The sequence below is a fragment of the Scomber scombrus genome, chromosome 5, assembly GCF_963691925.1.
Source record: "Scomber scombrus chromosome 5, fScoSco1.1, whole genome shotgun sequence".
In the NCBI taxonomy this organism is placed as follows: domain Eukaryota; kingdom Metazoa; phylum Chordata; class Actinopteri; order Scombriformes; family Scombridae; genus Scomber; species Scomber scombrus.
The window spans coordinates 7,816,613-7,831,225 of NC_084974.1; the positions used below are offsets into that span (position 1 = coordinate 7,816,613).

The window sequence follows — 14,613 nt, forward strand, 5'->3', positions numbered from 1 at the left end:
ACGCCAATGCATTAGAGAGCAGCATATTGTAATGAAGAGTCATAAATATTTTCCCTCTATAAGTGATAAGCATTTTTTTTCTCATTAGTGAGATGTATTCAGTTTCTCAGAGGGCCTCTTTTTTGATTACAGTGCATGTGTATGCTTCTAAAAGAGAAACAAAACAGAGTGTAGAATAACTTTAAATGAAGCAATATTGAGACAGAAGTTTAAGTTACTTGATCAAAAATAACTTGAAATCTATTCTGACATCCTACAGTAAGGCAATGACATTTCTGGGAGGCCTTTATACTACTTTTACATTGTTTTCTTTAAATAAATAGTCATGCGGTACCAGTCAGTGACTTGCCACTTAATAAAAAACAGCCAGCATCAGTTTTCACTTCTTTAACTTTGTCCCTAACCCAACATTTTGATAAGCAGTCCTCCATCAAAAAGACATCCAACAAGACTTGCTCCATCAGGAGAAGTATTAAGCACTCTCCTGCCACACACAGAAGTCTTGGTATGTAAAGCACTGCATCAGCGCTGGATACCATATGGTCTGACTGAATAACATGCCAGACATCTGGTGGGGCAGTGGGCACAGGGAGGGGGAGAGGGAGCAGCCAAGTGCACTCACTAGAAAGTATGGATGTGTGGAACAAGGATGTGCATGAGTATTTAATCCATGTAAAGTGCATGATACATGTTAGTCGATGGATTTCAAATCTTTTTTAAATATACCCATCACATACAGTAAGCAATGGCTTTAAAATGATTTCATACATTTCTTCTCTCAATTCAAATTGGTGTACAAAAGAAGGTGTACACTTCTTTTTTCTGATCGCTGACAGTGGAGAGAAGTAGAGGAAAGGTAGGAAAGTATGTTGGTCTGCATGGGCCCGAGCAGTGCTGAGCTCGGTGCAGCTGAGCCATCAGAAAGCCTCCGAAATCAGATATCGCTCAGCTTGCATCTGAAGTGCAGGCTTGTGCCACCGACACACTGAGTGCACACAAAACAAAGAAAATTCTTCCTCATGCTGTTTCTTTCCCCTTCAAGGGTCTATGGAGCAAATAAGTGGAAGCTATTCACAGAGCAGAGCCGTCACATTCTAGTCTCATCAATTCCAAATGAGCAATTTCTGCTAATATTTTGTCCTTTTTTTCACGTGGCAAACACGTGGAGTAGCACCTACGCCTGTGTGCCTCTCTCTGCTCTTATCCAGTCCACGGTGATAAAAATGGGATCAAGCTCTAGCACTGGGATTGACCTGAACACAGACAGGGCTGAGTGGCAGAAAGTTCACACACAAAAATATGCACACACACACACACAGCTGATGACCCTGAGTTATGTAGGGCAGAGACATTGAGGAGAAGGTGACATCATTCTATTAAACCACAGCGAGGTGGGATGTTAAAAACAGTCTTAACAGGCAGTCACAAGCCCATATATTAAACCATACACTGACTACTACATGTCGGGACACACACACAATATACACTGACACAACCTCGACCACTGTTTTGCACACCCAACTTCATCTTTTTCCCCTCAGAGAAGCAGGTAAGGTCAGGTTTAAATGTGCCACTCAATCTCACTTCCAGAGGCATCCACCAGCGTGAGGAGCACCGTGCCAAAGGGCCGTCCATCTATCTGACAGGCCCAGGTCACATAGAGGATGGAAAAAGATGGAGGGAAAGGATACTGGCAGGTTCTATACAAGTAATGGGTATTTGTGCGTAGAGGAGAGAAATAGTGGTCCTCTATATCGGAGATAAGACTGGGGAGACACTGGCCAGATCCGATGGCCACTGGCTCGTCTGGTTAGTCGGTGAAATATGACCACAATGGTTCACCTGCAGCCTTTGTCAATACCCCTGCTGTCATGAATGTCCATGGGATGGCCCCATTTAAATGCATGAGAGCACCTCTTGCAGCCAGCATAAAGAAGATTAAAGGAGACTGCAGTTTCATTTTTTTATTTTTCAGATATTCAGTCTAAGCAACATAAGCTCAGCAGCCCAGGGAGAAAAAGGGGGATGGTAAATTGTTGCTTTCATTAAAACTTCAAGGAGTGAGTTTCATTATGAAGGTTCAAAGGCAATAGAAAAAATGTGAGGGGCTGCATTCTCCTACTCTCTCTCTCTGGCTCACTTTTCCCCGCTTCATTCAGTTGGCTAGCTACATGAAATAATGGGCAATGTGACGACTACATGTAATCTTGTCCCTGGAGGGTGGGTGTATAAGGCTGTGACTGGTCTGCCGTCATGCTCACGGCAAGCATAATAAGGCAGGACAGAGCTTACTGCTGGCCTTCACACAAGCCAATGCTTCTGCAGGGTTTACTGTGGACTTCACTTTTCAAGTCCTCGAGTCTTGGACTTGATTTTCTATTGATATCCTGAATGTTTACAAGCTTAAAAAAGGGCACTTTGTGTGTTCTTAGGGATGGGTAAATCAACTGTGTCGTAATGCATTTAAAGCTGCACTGATCAATATTTTTATATTAACTATGATTCCGTTGAATCGTTGAAGTGTAGTGCGAATGGTGTCGCTCGTTGTAATAAACCCACAGAATCTGACTCTGCAGTTTCTCTTAGCTCTACAGAAAGTTTTAGCGTCTCACCTCATCGTTTTGGTTTTATGGCCTATGACCGGTTCAGTCTAACACCTGTCACTAGTGTAATATCCGGACCCAAGCAAATATACCACAATTCTAGCCCAGAACCCAACTGCAGTGAACACAATCGAGCATCTCCTAGATAAAAAAGATAGATAGTGTCAGCGATATGCTTTACAACAACAGCTCTGACCCCAGCTCTGAAATCATGACATGCATCTCTGCAAAATGTGCAATGCACTTTTGCTGCGGCAACAAATTGTAGAAAATCAATCTATATCATTTATTTATCACATGCTGGATGTAGTATCTAGATATGACTATCAGATCAGTTAAGAGGGATATTATGAACACTTAAAATTAAACCACATGACTGTGGTATCGAGTGGTGTATAAAGAGAGATACTTGGACATTCGAGAGAACCAAAATTATGTTCAAGGATTCAAGTGCCATGCTCCATGCAGAGGAAGAAATGTTGATGATGCGTTTGCTTTTTTTCACTTTGGTGAGCGGAGGCTTCATTGATCTTTCCTAATATGCTTTTTTCACAAAAGTAAGGAGGGAACATGAAGCACAAGGAATGCAGTCTGAGCTCCATGGCTGGCAGCAATACAAGCAATAATGTGTATGTGGGTGTGATCATAGCGCTGTTGCAGTAGAGCCAGACAGACTGCCGATATTTAGAATTAATGATAGCCATACCTAAACTGCAGTATCCCCTGCATCTCTTTCAATTCCTGGTCCTTTCCAAGTCTTTCTATCTCTCCTCCTCTCCATATGACCCCGTAGTAAATGTGAGAGGAGGTAAAAAGACACCTCAGCAACAGCACAGACAAGGGGCGGTCCAGGATGCAGAAGTGTAAGGCATGTGCAGGGGTAGAAGAAACAAGGAAGGAGGAGTCGAGTCGATTGAGAGAGGTGGAGAGGAGGATAGAGGATAGATGGCTTCACAGACATCACTGAAAGGCTCTGATTGTCCCATGATAATTCTTAAAAGGTCAGTCCTTCTCCTTGCCCAGACTATAGAGTAGAAGATATGTGCAAACACACACACACACACTTTATATATAAGGGTGCGCAAACACACCTGCCCCCTCCCCTGCTCGGGTGCTCTTCAGAGTGACATGGCTGCCTTTCGAGAGGTCTGCGGATTAGCTCCTTAAATACCACAGCAATGTGATAAAAAGGTGAAGAATTGAAAGGTAGAAAAGATGAATAAGTGTGGGAGAAGGGGCATTTGACAGTTTCTATCTTTTAGTCAGAAATTCAGCGATGCCAAAGGATAAAGGTTGTTGTCCTGTGAATTACAGTCAGTAATAAGGTTAGGGCATATACTGTTAAAACCAAGGAGAGGATCACTTGCCAGATACCCCTTAAGGGTAAAAACAGGAATGTAGTAAAAATGGGGAAAAAGTTTTATCCTGAGTTCTTTCTTTACAGCGAGATTAAATTAAACTTAAACATTGCACCAAACAATAAATGTAATTGTCCGATTTTGTGCCGTGGCCAAAACGACACACACGACATCCTGTTGCGGCACTAATTTAGTCATTTCTCCATGCTCCAGAGCAAGTGTCCGCAGTACATTAACATGTGCCGCTTCTCAATGGACACAACATATTGAAATGGGGTCACAGCAGCCAGGGAACAGCTGCTTATGGGACCATTCACTTTGTCTGCTACTTTATAGTCACTCTGTTTCTGTGACATTTATGAATGGATAATGCCATCTGTCTTGGAGGGAAATCTGCTCGCAAGGAAGGTTTGGGTGATAACTTGTAGATTTAAGAGCTAATCCAGATTGCCTAGCCAGACTGGTTCAGGCCGTAAACTCAACAGAAATAAGACTTATTACGCTGTATTGAAAAATAAGCAAGAATATTCAGTCTAGTGAATATGATTTGTTGTTGTCATCTGTTCTGCTCTACATTCTCAAATTAAACCAATGCAGTTAAACAAAGAGAATTGTTTGACATGTTAACATCAGTTGAATTTAAATTTTTATCTCTATATATAAAGTCAGAAATCTCTGCCTGTATGTATGTTTGTCCTTCGCATATCTCGAGAACAGTTCATCCGATCTACTTCATATCTGGTAGATGTATTGCTGGGGACTCAAGGAAGTGCAGTGTTGAGTTTGAAGTTGTCTGGATGAGAAATTATTGAGAAATATATAAAATATGCCAAATAAACAATTTGCTCCTCCCCCTTCTTTTGCATGTGAAATCAACAACAGGAAATAGAGACAGCGCCACTCTGCCATTGCAACCCACATTGTGGTCGGCGATAGGATTGCATCCATAATGATAATGATTTGAAAAGGTTTAAGAGTCCTCGGCTTCATGCCCACCTGCCCCATCCCCACTGGAGATTATGTCCCAATGTTTAAGGTTTAAATCAATAAGTGAACTTCAAATTCACTGGGGGGAGTTTGATATACACAATGTCACATCACAGCAGGGTGGGGCTTCTGGTTTCTGACTCGACTTCATACTTGGTGGTGAGCTGCTCAGGACCCAAGGAAGCGCAGTATTGAGTGTGAAGTTAGAAAGAGCAGAGACACACAGACATGTTTGATTGACAGTAGAATCAACCCATGGAAGGCTATAAACTGCTTCTACGGTTCAACCTCAGTTTCATTGCGCTGGTGAATTTTCTGTCTGGATTTAAACCATTTAATTTGTTAATTCTTTATTGTGTTAATTGGTATGTGTGTTGATAGTTGACACAGTTGATACATACATGTGCGATTCTGAGGAAACAATAAGCAATAGGGGCCCCTTCTGAACAGGCATGTTTTGAACAGGCACTGCACTAGTATTAATGATGCTACTTAAATCATTTCATAAAGGTCAATACATAATAAGTGCTGACTTTAATTCAAAAACCACAGCATCAGATCGATACTGATTTGAATCAGCTGATAAAGCACTGTTATCACTAAAGTGAAAGAAAGAAAGCAAGAAAGAAAGCAAGAAAGAAAGAAAGAAAGAAAGAAAGAAAGAAAATAAAAAAATAAAGGGGAGAATGAAGGAGAAGAAAAAATAACCAACAAGGGAGCCTATTGCAATGGGAGACGAACACATGATCAATACTATTGACAAGCTTCAAGGAACACTGGCATCTGGCAAACAACCAACACACACTCTTGTATAATTGATTGCACAGGTTAGTAAACAGCGAGAGAGACATGCATGTATGCACATAGATGCACACACATTCATTTTATGATCACTAGCAGCAGGACACTGTATGTCAAACTCCATCCGGATGTTATAGCTCCTTCAGCTCGGGAGACATGAAGCAACCGAATGACTTTCGATTTACTGGTGGCTAGTGATTAAGTAAGTGATTTAAGACACTGCAAGCTGAATCCCTCACTGGCTGTGGTTGCTATTATTTTCTGAACTGGTGAAATTGTCATGTCAAATGAACAATGACTGTTGGATACAGTAGTGGAAATCAGAGTTCAACAAGCTGTAGTATTTCTGATTGGGGTCAGCAGTCTGTAGGCCGATTGACAGTTACAGTAAGAGCTAAATGGTCGAAAAGTTCCACTCCTGTGGGATGAGTATTATAAGAGGACCTCATGAGATGAATGAATCACTCTCCAGCCTCTGCCTTTTATGAAGCAAATTTGCATAGCATATTAAGATTTGCTGAATTTGCTGAAACACTGCTGCTACAGATGGGGTAACGGAATTATTGGAGTGGGCATTGGGGCTACATTCGGGCTCATGTTTCATATTTTTAGCCATGCAAGCAGCGTGGCTCTGGGAATGGCAATGACAGTGTGTTAGTCGGTCGGTCCACCACTTTGGTTGAGACTGAAATATCTTAACGACTGGATTGCTATGAAATTCTGACCAAACGTCCATATTGTGTAGATGATTAATCCCAATGAATATGGAAGTAGGGTTCTTTGGGTTCCTTAATCTTCCGTCTACCACCACCATGACATAAATTGTTTGAGTTTTCATTGAAATGTATAAAGAACGACTAGATGGATTACCATAAAATTGGGTACATCTATTCATGGTTCCCAGAGAACTAATTCTAAGGACCATCAGCAGGTCAAAGTTTTTACATATTCAGCATCTACTGGCGGAAATTCATGGCGCCCAAATGGTGAATGACTTTGGTGATCCCCTGACTTTTCCTCTGGCACCATCATGAGGTTGACATTTGTGGTTTCGAGGGAAATGTCTTGATGTCTACGGGACAGATTTCCATGAAATTTGGTACAAACATTCATATCCCCTTCATAAAGAATGATTATAAATTTGGTGATTCCTCAACTTTGAATCTACTGCCACAACAAGATAGAATGTGTTAAGATGTTCAGTATCTTGGTTTATCACCAACTTCCTGTAAAACTACTGACATTCCCACCAGCTTTGGTGCTAATTGGCAAATGTTATCATGCAAAGATGCTAAACTTAGATTGCGAACAACAGTATCTACGAAATATAAGAAAATTGGCATTGCAATTATGAGCATATTAATGATGATGCCACATTTTAGCTTAACGCACTCAGCCTAACATAGCTGCTAGAAAGACTTTACTTTAGTCTTGCTTTAAAAAATGAGGCTCTTCCGTTATAAACAGAGCTTATATTTTGACTGTGCACCCTCTTTGAAAAAGTAAGAAAAAAAGCACCTCTCACCCTAATTTCTCAAAACAGTAGTGAGATAAAGAAAAGTGACAAGGCCTATAGTACCCCATACTTTTGGCCACAGGCACACAACACAGAGATTCTTTCTGATAATGTTCACACTCCATGTTTTTCAATACTGTGTACATTTCTTCTTTATCACAAAAGAAGGCACAAATCTAAAGGAACAAGAAAATTAAATTGTAGGTAGTTTGGCTCATATTTTTAAATTATTTTTATCAGAGGATCTGTGTCTTCACCAAAATGTAGCATATAAGTCACCAATTACAGACACAGTAAATTAGATTTTATGTTGTCATATTTTCTAATGCATCTGTATCACACCAAACGATTGTTATGATATGAACTAGATATTTAATAACACTGACCCACAAAAGTGGGTTCATTATCCATGTATATTCTTTCATGATTTATGCTGTTTTAATAGCCTTTATACTGGGTTCTTTCTTGCTTGCTCACTAACTCCCATCTCATTTTGTTTCAGAGTCTGCTATTTAACATAATTATGTTTGTATTTTAATAGTGTCTGTTATATCCCATTACATTTACTAGGTCATGTGTGTATGTGAGAATTTGTAGTGGCTGGCCTGATGATGTTTAAAAAGATAAAATGAAAAAAAGAACAATTAATGGATGTTGAAAACACAATTAATATCAACATATAATATATATAGTTATTGCAGATCATTAGATGTCCCCAAGTTACATTAATCAAATGCAAATGGACCTCCAGAGAGCTTTATCTCATTTAGTATGACAATACTTATATGAAAAGATGAAGTAATGAGTTTTTCAACTTTTTAATTTGTCAAATATATTTCTTTTACATTCTGCGTAATGTATTCCTGCTGTCTGTCCTTAAGGAGTGGAATAGTATCAGTACTGGCAGCCAAGCAGTTTATATGGGCTGCAGACAGGATTTAAAATCACGAATATCAGCATGAGATCCTAGACTGTTCCCCCTGCTGGGATTGCTGTCAAACGCAACGTCCACAGAGTGTACTTTTTCCAAGTTGATCAAGTGGTGGAATATTTCACATGAACTTAATGCAAACTACAAAAATCCCATCACTGCAGTATGGTTATAATTTAAATGTGGTGATGTTTCGACCTCAGTGTATATATCAAGTGTAAATCTTACCTTCCCATAGGTTATAGAAAAGGTGAAATGGTGGATTTACTGATAAAAAGTATAATCTTCCGAATCCTAACCTGCTGTGAGCATGAATCAATCAATGCTCTGAAGTATAACTTTGTAATTTGGCCCATGACCATGCACACACACAACTACGCACACACATATGCACGACCACACATGACCACACATACACTCATAAACATCTCTTGACTGACTAATAGACTTGGCGAACATCAAAGTCAAACCTTCAGTCAAATCATCACAACACTGGCCTGCGCTTGCCCATCGGCTAAACTTCTATGTCTGTGTTTCATAAAAAATCAAATTGGATTGGGTTGGAAAGCTTGCCATTATATTGGGATTTTTGTCATGTGCAGCGACCCTGGTGCTTGCTACCACTCGTCTGAGCCCTGCGAGTCCACCACTTTTTCATCCACCACAAATTTACTTTGTCTGATCATTTGTTTTCCAATTACATCCCTGTCCCTGCTAGCAGAAAATTGTCAGCTTTGGTTATGTGAACCCGCTCTTGGGTCTGTAACCAGGGGCAATGTTTGATGCTTGGAACATTTTCATAGCCATTAAAAGATGAAGGCAGGGTGAATTATTATCCCGCAGAGTTGATTGGGTTTTGTGGGGGTTGATTTAGGTTGTTGCATGTGATGGTATAGTGAAGCCTCAGACAAAGCCACATTCCTATCTGCTCTTAAAAACTGACTTATGCAAGATGGGGCCAAACCAACATATGGAGTAGAAAATGATTGGGTAAAACAACAACAAAGCAGAATGAAGAATTAGAAGTTAAATACGTGGCGGATTGCTCGTGAAGCCTATCTACTCTTGTTATTTAATCAGTATTCCACATTCAGTACTTTCCTATCATTTGTGTTCATTATTTGACCACACTTTAAAAGTAAATAAAAACTTCACCGTATTTGTTCACAGTGACTCTTTCACGGTAATTGGCAGAAACCTTTGCCTTCAGTACCGCTCCACAATTTTGATGAAAGATGCTGAACTGAACCTCAAGGAGAAGATTACACCCACGTGTGTGTGGAAATACAAATGATGAGCATAACAATGGCAGCAAAATGGAATGGGATTTTAAAAGCCACAGCAGAGGACAAAATAGCCGGGAAAGAAAGCAACAGAATCAATGTTTGGCTATAACTGTCGCATTAGCTGTGATAAACGAGCCTGCTGACAGAACTCTGGAAGTCGACGCATGACATTCCAATGATCAAGTACTGAATAATCGGACACAATGGATTCTGGGAAGGAGAGGCAGTTTGCTACCATATATCCCAGAAGAGAAGCATCAATTCACATACTGACCTTTAAAAACGGTAGTAATGGATAATATCTTCGGTTGATAGCACTGTGAGAAGTTCTTTGGGAGCTATTGTGTGCGGCAAAATTATACTATGGTGCATCTCAGCTGAAAGCCTCTAGTATTTATCTAGGGTTGGGTTTCATATCAGACAGTCAGTAGGTTAAAAATGGAAAGGGCAGTTAAAAGAAAAACATACTTTGATTGATGAAACAATCAGCTATGGTGAAATGTGAGCTGAGCATTAGATTTGCCACTGTACTGTACATAAACAGCGCTCTGTGTCAGGCTTTAGCATGTTGTCTCAGGATAACGGACAGATGACAGTTGAAAGATTCAAAGCTGAAAGCAAGCATAGAAAGCCACAGACCCCACAAACATATAAACAAACCAACCCATTTTTGGGCACTCATGTGGCAGGCAGCGTGTTTCTGACAGGTTAAGAGCAATTTCTGTCAACTAACTGTGGCTTTGGAAATCGAGACTACAGATACTTGGCAATGGCATTCTGATGGATAATGAACTTTCTTTTATGGTCTTGATGCATGGCTCAGTGTTTTTATGGCCCTTATTCTTTTTTTTTCACAATGTACTCATTAGATTTCACTTACAGGAATAGCAGACAAACAACAAAGAACAAGTAAGGTGCCAAAGAGTAGGTTCACAAAAATGCAATCATGTACAGTATAAATTATAACAACAGAGCAATACATTGTGTTTTAGTCCAAGAGTCCAAAGTGGGTATCCACGTGTCCAGAAGAGAGTACAATAACATGGCAAAATAACAGCTGTTATGTCACAGTAACGATTAGGTCATTAAGGCCTCTTTGGCCTTCTCCCTTTCTAAAACAAAAATTTAAAAAATTCCCTATCTTCTTAAAAGTAGGATATTTGCCGCTTATCATAAATGTAAGTGTTTACAGGGCTAGGGAATTTAAAATTGTGGCCAACCAGGCTTGTAGACTTGGTTTGCTAATAGGTTTCCAGCAATTGGCTATATTGTGTTTAGCTTGTAGCAAGCAGTAAACTGTAATTTTCTTATTTTCCTTGTTTAGTTTGCATTCACAAGGAAAAATTCCCAGGATACACAATTAAGGACACATTTTTATCTTCACACCTATAATAAATGAAAGTATATTTAGAACTTCTGTCCAGAAAATCTGGTTTTGCGGGCATTCCCATAGGCAGTGAAAGAATCTGCCTTTCACTCCACATTTAACACATACATCTGGGTTATTAGGATCAAATTTATTCAACAAAGAAGGTGTTACATGAGTCCTCATTAACCACTTGTATTGGATTAATTTGAAATGATAATTAATGGATTGTGTCTGATCTTTCAAACAGGCTTTCCGCCAGTCCTCAACAGATATTACACTATTCAATTGTATCATAAAAACCAGAGATCAAACCCCTCTTAGAGTGATTATTCACTACTGTTTCTTCAAGCAAGGTGAGGGTAGGTAAGGTTAAGGATTTTTGTGTCTTAAATATAAAACTTCTAATCTGTTGATATTTAAAAAATGCTTTGGCTGAATATCATATTTTTGTCTCAAATCTTCAAAACACATAAATGTGCCCTTGTCAAATAGATCTGAAACTTTACATATGCCTTTATCGGCCCATAATTTGAAGCCCATATCATTCTTAACAGATGTAAAGGTGCTGTTGGCCCAAATGGGAGACAATTGGGATAGTGTTGGTGTTTCAATTTTATATAAATGCACCTCATACCATACCTGAATTGTATTTCTTACAAAGGGATTGTGCGTGTGTTTCTTTAATTCTTTTAATTTAGTTGAATATAGATATGAGTTGAGTGGCAGAGCAGATGTATTGACTCTTTCCAAGTTTACCCAGGACTGCAGTGTAGCCATTGAGAACCAACAGGAGGCAGCAGAGAGTTGGGCAGCCCAGTAGTACCATTTAAGATTTGGTAGGCTGACCACTTTGAACAGTGTTTGAATGGGTGGATTTAATCTCTCAGAGTGCTTGAGGAAAAGGATGGCTGATTTTGATTCGTTAATTGTATAGCCCGATATGTTGCCAAATACACTAATAGTGTTGAGCAGATGTAAGATTGATTGACTCAAGCAGGATAACATTATAATAATGTCGTCTGTGAACAGTCCAATTTTAGACTCAATATTATTTATTTCAATGCCAATAATATTCTGATTACTTCAAATGGCAATGGCCAATGGCTCTACAAATAATAGTGGTGAAAGGGGACAGCCTTGACGCGTGCCCCTAACCAAATTAAAGGATTTAGAAATGATATTGTTAGTTGTGACTGAGGCTACTGAGTTGTTATACAATCATTTAATCCAGGCTGAGAAATAGCTGCTGAAGCCAAAATGGCAAAGAGATATGGAGATAGCAGTGTTCAACCCTGTCGAAGGCTTTTTCTGCGTTAAGTTGCATGAATAATATTTAGGACCCGACAAATACCATGAGAAGCTTGACACCCCTTTACAAATCCATTTTGATCAGGATCAGAGAGAAAGGGCAGGTATTTTTCCAGCCTACATGCTAGCACTTTTGCTATTATTTTAGCATCAGAATTCATAAGTGAGATTGGCCTGTAGGACTCACATTTTGTTGGTGATTTCCCAGGCTTTAACAGTACAATTATGAGAACACTACGCTGAGAGGAGGGTAGTTCCACTGACTTTAAACTATCTATTGGGGAGTTCAGCGCGGCTTTAGATTCTTCACTGAGTGAAGGCATTTTTATAGAATCAAAGTATTTATGCAAAGAATCAGTGGTTGCATGGCAATCTGCTGAGTAGGCCCTTATCAGTAATTAAAAAGCATTTCAGATGTAACGTATAAAGAAGAAGAAAAAGGTGTTAAAAAGTCCAAAGTCAGCAGCTGCTTTAACCCAGAGAAGTAAGATTATCATTTTAACAAGGTTTCTTTTTCCATGATTACTTTTTTTTTTCTATCTTTGTGAAACTAAAAATCTGCCCTTTCACTATGGTCAAAGGGCAGTTATTTAAACCAGAAAGTTGCAGTAATTAATGTTGCAGACATACAACTTATATATTATAGAACTTATATTAAAAAGGCTGTTTTAGTCAATGGTAATTTTGTAAAAACTTCCTTTGTTGTCTCTTGAGGATGTTATTTTTTTCTATTGTACTTCTCAAGTAAGTAAGGCAAGTTTATATAGTACAAATGACACCTTTGTCAGTGCTTTATATAGGACGTACAAAGACAAAGCAGAGACAGGATGTAAAAGAAACCTGAAATGTAATTAAACAGAAGACACAAATATATAATGCAGCAAGAAATCTGAAAAAAATGGCTCTGAATTTAATTAGCAGCTTGAAGTCTGATCTAAATATATGGTGCATGAAAATTGCTTCTGCACGTTTAGTTTTGACAAGAGAACATGTAAGCACCCCTGTTCACAAGATAACTTGAGAGATAACATAGCAGATCAGGGATTGGCCCTAAACCATTCAGTACTTTATAAATCAATATTAGTACTTTAAAATCAATATTCTGACACTTTCGAAGCTAGTGCAAAGATCTGAGGACTGGAGTGATGTGTTTTACTTTCTTGGTTTTAGCGAGGACTGAAGCAGCAGAGCTCTGAATTAGCTGCAGTTGTTTGATCAACTTTTTGGAGAGACCTGTAAAGACACCATTACAGCACTTGAGCCTGCTAAAGATGAAAGCATGTAAGAAAAAGTTCTTCAAAGTCCTTTAGAGACATAAGTCCATAAGTCATATGGCCTTACATAAGAAATATTTTCTAAGGTGATAGTGAGCTGGGGTTGTAATTGTCTTAGTGAGGAAAATGTAGGAGTCAAGATGAGCACTTAAAGGTCCTTCTTTGGCGCAAAAAGCAATTATTTCTATTGTATCTTTGCTTAAACCTGCCCCCACTAACTCCTGAGGGTAATGTCTGGCTCTTTACTTGTTAAATGCTCCACCATTTTCACTCTCAGTTTGCTGTTTGGTGCAAGGGACGTAGTGTACATTGGGGTGTTTAGTAATTTTTCACTGAAAACAGCAGACTTCTGCAGCCAAAAATGACATTATGAGAGCAGTGAGAGATGACTAAAAAAGTAAAGTTGTGGGCCAGAAAACCAAAACAATGATGTGAAAGATACTATAAATCTTTGCAGAGCTTGGGGGGGAACAGCAGAGTCAGGTTATAATGACCATGTCTCTCTTGAAATAGAGATTTTAATCTCAATGAGACTTTTGTACCTGCAGGATAGAAGAATAACTCATTGTGTGGGTTCATCACAATGAGTGACTCCTTTCACTTATACCTTAAACAAGTGTTAAAAAAAGGATCATGGTCACTTTAACTAGAGGACATTTTGGCACATCTAGTCATTGGTTTGTTGGATGCACCACAGTCACCTGGTGATATTGTTGTAGGTAAATCGGCTTGTCGTCTGCATAATTATAGTAAGCCATGTTTTTCTGAAGTACAAAAGTCGGGATTCCTTTGTTGAAATGACTTGTATGAAATGACTGTCAGCAGATTTCACTTCCTTGTGGAATTACAAAGAAGAGGTCTGAATACAGAACAATACCGTGCCTGTGTGTATGTACCTCTTTGTCAGCCCTCTGAGGTGCAACAATTTGATGATGTTTTAGAACAGCTTTCACTTTCATCTCAACAGCTACAACCTTAAAACTCACAACATAGCTTTCGGTAGACATTTTGCAAAAAAACTAAATTCCCACCTTCCAGGCCTTGGATCAAATCCTGCAGCGCCATTTCTCTTTCACTGTCTTACGATTATCTTTCAGCATTCCAGCTGCCTCCATTCAGGAGAAATAACTTCCTGTTCTTTTGAAATGGAAAACTGGTGCTGAAGGCTTTTCAAGTGCAC

At 39.2% G+C, this 14,613-nt stretch overlaps 1 protein-coding gene across 1 annotated transcript in view; it reads right to left on the reverse strand.

The window, feature by feature from the left end:
- lsamp (limbic system associated membrane protein) overlaps positions 1-14,613 on the reverse strand; it is a 194,733-nt gene that overhangs the window by 47,931 nt on the left and 132,189 nt on the right. The gene's annotated exons all lie outside the window — the stretch shown is intronic.